Source organism: Dromiciops gliroides, chromosome 6 (genome assembly GCF_019393635.1).
Source record: "Dromiciops gliroides isolate mDroGli1 chromosome 6, mDroGli1.pri, whole genome shotgun sequence".
NCBI classification, from domain to species: domain Eukaryota; kingdom Metazoa; phylum Chordata; class Mammalia; order Microbiotheria; family Microbiotheriidae; genus Dromiciops; species Dromiciops gliroides.
In genome coordinates this window covers 150803134-150809133 of record NC_057866.1, presented here as the reverse complement: position 1 = coordinate 150809133, position 6000 = coordinate 150803134, and the positions used below count along the sequence as shown (strand labels likewise).

The 6000-nt window shown below is 36.6% G+C and overlaps 1 pseudogene; it reads left to right on the top strand.

Annotated features, from left to right (window-relative positions):
• The first annotated feature begins 2356 nt into the window (after window positions 1–2356).
• The window catches only part of LOC122732124, a 45080-nt pseudogene continuing 41436 nt past the window's right edge, over window positions 2357–6000 (top strand).

The window sequence follows — 6000 nt, the reverse complement described above, 5'->3', positions numbered from 1 at the left end:
TGAACTCATGAAGACCTGCATTCAAATCTGTCCCTAACACTTCATATGTGACCATGGGCAAGTTATTTAACCTCTCTGAGCCTCAATTTCTTCATCTATAAAATAGTGATAATAATATCTGCTGAAACTAACTCACAGGGTTGTTTTGAGATTAAAATGTGATATTATATTGCAAGAACTTTGCAAAATTTAAAGAACTATATGAATGTCAATGTAGAGAGAATAGGAAAAAATCAGTAATTCATGGGACACACAATTCAACAAAAGAACCAGACAGTAACTGAACAAACAAACAAAAACTTTGGCCTCAGCTACCTATATACAAATGAATATAGAAAGCATGGTACTGTGTTGCACTACCCCTATTACTTTTTTTGTTATTGTTTAGTCATTTCAGTTGTCTGATTTTTTATGACACCATTGGGGGTTTTCTTGGCAGAGAGAGGATAGTGGTTTGCCATTTTCTCCTCTAACTCATTTTATAGACTGGAAAACTGAGGCATACAGGGTTAAATGACTTGCCCAGAGTCATACAGCTAGTAAGTGTTTGAGGTTGGATTTAAACTTTGATCTTCCTGACTCCAGACTCTGCACTCTAACCACCATACCACCTAACTGTCTACACCTATTACTTAGGCAAATGTTATTTTACCTCTTCTCTATGTTGTAGTCTTCTATCTACACTGTCCATAAGTGGTTAGTATTACTTTTGCTCCTCATTTTTTTTCCTCTACATTTTCCTCTTGAAGCTCTTCAAAGATTATTTTAGAAAAACAACAGCAACAACAAAAAACCCAAACAAACAAACAAACAAAATTCTCTGATCAATCAGGGAGAAACATTTTTCAAGCCCTTTCTCATAAAACTGCCCCCCCATGACCCTGAATACTGAATTTTCTTTCTAATTGAAATTTCATTCCTTCTCTCCTTTTGCCTCACACCTCTTGTCCCTCTAAACTCCCATGTTCTCCCAATCCACCACCCATGCTCTGGCCATACTTGCCTTTTTTCACAGCCTTGCATCAATGCTTTCCTTTATGCACATCTAAGTCTGAACATGGCCAAAACATCTCAACACCTTTCCCCATGAAAGATCCTTTCTCACCACTCATCTCTATTTCTGTAGAAGGCATTGTTGGGATCCTGGTCACCAAATTTCACAAATTCAAATGATTTCTGACACTACTTCTTTTCCAATCTGTATAACCCCAAAATGTGAATATCAAAAAGAAAACCTCTAGCTATTCTTAAAAGCAATAATGATATCTTTTGGAAGCTTTGATCAAACCTTGAGAGGTTTCATATGTTCAAAAAAAAGGGGTTCCTATTCTAAACTCCAGGATTGGGTGTTTTTTTTTTTTACCTTAAGATACTGATCACCTTTCAATTAAAATACAACCATATCACCAAAAAGGACACATTCTTCTTGCTCTGAATTATTTTGATCTTTCTATCTACATGAGAGATTCTCAGGCTTGAGTCATTACAATAGCTTATTTTGATTAACAGTCTCTCCTCTTACCTTTTAAATTGTAGATTTCTGACAATTTTGTCAAATCTTGTTATTTTTCTAGGCAACAACATCTCTTGAATTCATCCTCTTCACCTCTCTCACCTATACTATTATAATAACCTGTTCATTAGTTTCTCAGCTTCAAGTCCCTCCTCTCTCCAATTCCCAATCCAAACAACCACAAAATATTCTTCCCTCCCACTGAAAACGAGGATTGCTCATATGACTCCTGCTCGGAAGCTTTCAGTGGCTTCCTATCACCTATTAAATAAAATAAAATAAAATAAAATTCTCAGGCTGACATTTAAGGCCCTCCCAAATCTAGCTCATCGGCAATCTTTTCTTAGTACTACTTTATTATTTGACCATTGCACTCAGTAGAACCAGATGAAAAGCTATTTCTTTGACTCCTCATTCTAAGTCTGACCTTTGTGCACTTGTAAAAACTGCCTTCCGTTCCTCGAATCCACTCCCACCACATTTCCACATGTTAGCTTCCTTATTTCCTTTCACAAAGAAGCATGGTTTAGTGGTTATCAATATAGCCTGGGAGCCAGGAACACCTGGATTCAAGTTCTTCCTTTGCTGGATACTGGAGGTAGGACTATGAGCACCTGTAAGTATTCTAGGGTAAGTCCCTAAGAAGGTGGTCATGGGAATTAGTGTAGTAAGTTTTCTCATACAGGAGTTTCCTATACCAGTGGAATTACAGCTGTTGCTTTTGTTGTCACTGTTGTTGTTGTTGTTACTAATTCAAGATGTCTTCCTTATGGATAATTTGTTGAAGGACATGAAAAAGGGTTACAATGATGAGAATGCTTAAAGAGATTATAGGATTCAGAAATGGAATGTTGTGATCTCATTGAGGAATTGGTGTGGCAAACTCTGGGGGTATTGAGTATTGAAGGAATCTTGAAACACATGACCTTCTGCTCTGCAGATAAGCAGGTAAGATTCCAGAATTAAGTATTGCTTATTTTTTACCATGGTCAGCTAGGTGGTGCAGTAGATAAGAGTGCTGGGCCTGGAGTCAGGAAGACTCATGTGACTGAGTTCAAATATGAGTTCAGATACTTACTAGCTGTGTGATCCTGGGCAAGTCATTTACCCTTGTTTGTCTCAATTTTCTCATCTGTAAAATGAACTGGAGAAGGGAATGGTTAAACCTTTCCAATATGTTTGAAAAGGGGTTATAAAGTGTCAGACATGACTGAAAATGACCGAACAACTATTTTATATCATACAGGCATCATCCCTTAAACCTATGAATGAGTCCTAGGGGTCAATGCCTTAGAATAGTGGTACATGTTTGCTAAAACATACACATGCACACAGTCATCCCTAAAAAGGACTTCATTGAAATCTTTCTATGAAGCACACATAACATTTAGAATTTTTCTTAAAATTCATTATCCATTGTGCACTGAGTTCTGTGTTATCTAGAACTTTGAAGTGTGTGATGCTTCCTGACACGGAGCCTCACCCACAAATTCATATGTTTGAAGTGTACAGCAAATGAGTTTTTAAAAACCATCACGAGGGTGATTGAAATATGTCCAGGGTAGAATGATCAACCCAGTTATTTTTAAAGTCTGTGGGGAACTGCATATTTAGAATTAAATCTGAACTTGGGCTCTGTTCACAGTAACTGTTTTCTGCTCTTGCCCAGGCAGGAGTTTGTGAAATGGATTTTCTGAATGCTGTTGACCTTTTTGCATGGATTTTGCTAAGGCCGTGAGAATGTGTTTTGACCCATTCTTGGTGGAGTGTCTACAGAGAGACAAATGAGGTATGGCTTTATCATGCCATATTGAGCACATAGTTAGCTAAAAGCTACCACTGTTAACCCTTCAGAGTAGAATAGCAATCTGCCCAGATTTATCTAATGATAAACAAAAGAAAAGAAAACAACAGCAATAAACCAAACATTGAAACCACTGGGAGGTTCCCTATTTTCTTGAGGTTTGGGGGAAAGTGTGATGCCACAAAGGTTAAATCTGCTCCTCAAGTGAGTTTATGATGGATAAATAGAAGGACTGAATATTTTTGGTTTTGCAGGTCCAGAAGGAGTTCAGTCATAACTCATGAGTTTTGCTCCTAGGAGAAAGAATACAAAATGTGCTCACAAATTAACTTTTTTTTTTTTAAATGAAGTTGTTTTTTTTTTTTTTTTTGTTTTTTTGTTTTTTTTTTTTGCGGGGCAATGGGGGTTAAGTGACTTGCCCAGGGTCATACAGCTAGTAAGTGTCAAGTGTCCGAGGCCGGATTTGAACTCAGGTCCTCCTGAATCCAGGGCCCGTGCTTTATCCACTGTGCTATCTAGCCGCCCCCTAAATGAAGTTGATTTTGACTTTGTAACTGCTTCTGGGGCAATCCAATTTGAGGTAAGAGGAAGTATGTTTTATGATGATTTCCTATTTTAAACAATTATTCTTCCTAACTCAGAGCTAAGTTTAGTTGTTTTAAACACTGCTGAATGACTGGAAATCATGTCAATATTGTGTGCTGATGATGATGATAACAATGTTGGAATTTTATAACTCTTTAAAGTTTGTACAACACCTTAACAAATATGATCTCCTGTTATCTTTGCTACAACTCTGAGACGTAGATGCTATTATTAGCTACATTTTACAGATGAATAAACTGAAGGAGACAGAGGGTAAATGCTTTGCTCAGGGTCACAAAGGTAGCAAATGTCTGGAGCTGGACTTGTAGTCAGGTATTCCAGACTTCAGGTCTTATATTCAATCTACTGTACCAACTACTGGATTTTACATTTCAGTGCCCTAGGGAAGAGGCCTAGTTCCTCTATGTTTATTGCCCACTAGGTTAGAGCTTTGACTTGAGGTAGGTATAGACCTAGCCAGTGATTAATAAGAATGGAGGCATAAATCATATGATTTGTTATCTTATCAGAGCAGTAAAACTCAACAGAGTAAGACCTTGCCTTTGTCATGCCTGAAGGGTAGAACTAGGCCAAGGAATTTTATCTTCACAGAGCTGACATGGGTTTTATTGACCAGTATTTCTATGGCAAGTAAAAAAGCCAGTTTTAAATATCTTAGGACTTTTCTGACTCTATGCACTTTAGTGGACTAGATCAAGCTGCAAATGTTAATTCTATTCAAATCAATTAAACAGGCAATTTTTAAGCACCAAATTTGTCCAAGATGTTCTACTAGATCCTGGGGATATGAAAAAAAAACCACACACACACAAAAAACCAAACAAACCAAAAAAAACCTGCCGTTGCCTTCAAGGAGTTTAAACTCTTACTAGAATGTAGAGCATGTATAAACAGGTACATAAATATGCAATGAAATTAGGAAAAAGAACACATAAATGACCACAGGAATTTGAAGAGGCTTCCTGTAGGAGGGAGCATTTAGGCTGAGCTTGGGGAAAACAAAACAAAACAGAACAAAAACCAAAACAAAACAAATAAAAATAAAACATAGGACTCTAAAATGCAGATGTGAGAAAGAAAAGCTTTCTAGAGGTAGTAGATGGAAACAGTAAGTATGACTGGAATATTCTTTAGAGAGATTAAGAATACTATAAAGTAAAATAATACATTTAAATTGGTTTACTAACTATATGAAGAAGTCAAAGTAAAGGTCATTCAAAGTGCAGGATTTGAAAACAAAAAGATGATCATCCTTTCAGGTTTCCATGAAGTTGCTATAATGCTAAAATGTGGCAGACCTAAACACTGTTGGTGCCAATCATGGCTCATAGGCAGTCCAACTTTCCAACTTATACATTATAAAAATGCACCATTATATGAGTCAGCCCATTGGGGAGCACATGCATATGGTTTTGTTAGGTTTCTCTAAAAATAATATTGTTCTTTCTCCCCATTTATCTTAGACAGAAAACAAACACTACTACTAATAAAAAAAAGATTCAAGTATTTCAGGAAGTGGTAATCTATCTCTTGCTATAAATAGGCCTACAGTTGATGTTGTTTAACAAAATGTGTCCTTATTCCTTATTCCCTCTCCCCATTCAGACTGGAAATAGGTTAACTTGGTTTCTTTAGGAAGCCAAAGTGAAATGAGATTTCAACTGTAAAAATATTGTTTCTCCATCTCTTTCTCTGGATAGGAAAGCATTAGTATGCAATTCAATTAGAAACATACTTGTCTGTGGGAAGGCACCAGGAATCATGTTAGCCTGCCGTGGAACAGAGGCAGGCTTCTTTACAAAGTCTGTTTCTTGATAAAACAAGTTGTCTTGAAATGAATTATTCACAGTCTAAGTTCCAAACAGTCATACACACTGGTACAGGGTTTAAAACACCTGGACCTAATTCCACAGATTTTTATTTTTGAGCAATGTTCCTTGGTCTTTTATAAAATGCACTCATTAAACCAAGAGACATGAAAACTTTTTTTTAATATATAGATTTTAGTTTATTATAAGGTGCCTGCCAGCATTGCTCTCATTATCCTCTATTTTCATGGAAAGTTGTACCACAGTCA